This window comes from Cnephaeus nilssonii (assembly GCF_951640355.1).
Source record: "Cnephaeus nilssonii genome assembly, chromosome: 14".
Taxonomy (NCBI): Eukaryota; Metazoa; Chordata; class Mammalia; order Chiroptera; family Vespertilionidae; genus Cnephaeus; species Cnephaeus nilssonii.
Genome location: NC_137085.1, coordinates 14,895,805 through 14,897,330, shown reverse-complemented (window position 1 = coordinate 14,897,330; position 1,526 = coordinate 14,895,805).

Below are 1,526 nucleotides of genomic sequence, written 5' to 3'. Positions count from 1 at the left end.
AACAGTGAACTCTGTGTCTTAGAAGCCTGCAGAGTCATCCTGTTGCCTCCTAAATCAAATTTGCTCTCTTGAGACCTGACTTTCAGGACACCATACTTGGCTCCACCCCACACAGTCATTTTTTTATTTCCCATGTTTCAAGTACTGTAGATGGACTCAGGCTATTTGGAGCCCTGCTCTACCACTAACTGTATATGTGACTGTCTTACATCTATAGTATGTGTTATGCCTATATCACTCAACTGAGCTGTCCAGTATAGTAGCCATAAGCCACATGCCAGCGCCCCAGGGCCCGGGACCTCGCACAGGGCCCACACTGACCATTTAATTATTTTTGTTGCTTTTGAGAGAGCAAAAAAGCAGAGAGAGAGAGAGAGAGAGAGAGAGAGAGAGAGAGAGAGAGAGAGAGATTTGTTGTTCCACTTACTTATGCATTCATTGGCTGATTCTTATATGTGTCCTGATCAGAGACCATGCATATTGGGATGGTGCTCTAACCAATTGAGCTACCAGCCAGGGTCAAAACTTCAATTAACTAAAATTAAATACAATTAAGATTTTATTTCCTTAGTCACATTAGGTAATTTTCAAGTGTTTGAGAGCCACCAGAGGTTACTAACTGCCCTATTGGACAGCACAGATAGAGAATACCATTGCTGAAAGTCCTATTGGACACTGCTGGTATAAGATGCATGTAATGTATGTGTTTGTGTGTGTGTATGTGTGCACACATGTACATGAGATTTATGAGCCCTTACAGAGAGATAAGGATACTTATGCTCTGAAGGAGGCCTATGTTGAAATATTCTTTTGACCTGTGTTTCTCCATCTCTAAAAATGGAGCTGATAATAGTAACTAGCATGTAGGGTTGTGGTGGGAATTGAGTGCTATAACATAAAAAGTAGCTTGACACTAAAGATTGTTTTATCTCTTTAGTTCTCAGAATGATCATATGAGGAAAATAAAACCAGAGGTTAAGTAACCAGGCTGTGAGCACAGCCAGAGAGTGTAAGAGTTGAGGTTCAAGTAATAATCTTGAGTAATAATCTCTTTCTTTCCCTCACCAACCTTAATTTTTCTCCCTAGCACTTGCTAAAGTTTGCATCATGTCTTATTTATTTGTCTGTCTCTCCCACTAGGAGATAAGCCCCATAAGGTCAGGGTTTTTGTGCTTTTTGTTCACTAACCCTATCCCCTTGAACAGTGTTTGGGACATAATAGGTGCTTAGTAGGTTGTTTGACTTTGGACATGTCTCTTAACTTCTCCTCCCTCTCCTCCATGAAGTGAGAATAACAGAAAAAGTGCCTCAGAGTTGGAGCAAGATCAGATTGGAACATAAATGCGCTGGCTATATTCCGATATTCTGGAAATAAGCTTAGGTCCAGGCTCCACAACTGTCGAGAGAACCGTACTGCGCATGCTCCGCCTCCCTCGCCGCTCTCCTCAGCCTGCTGCTTCCCCCTTGAGGCGGGGGCCGGAAGTGCAGCCGCGTCCGCTGGGCGCCGCGGGCGGAGGGACGCGCGG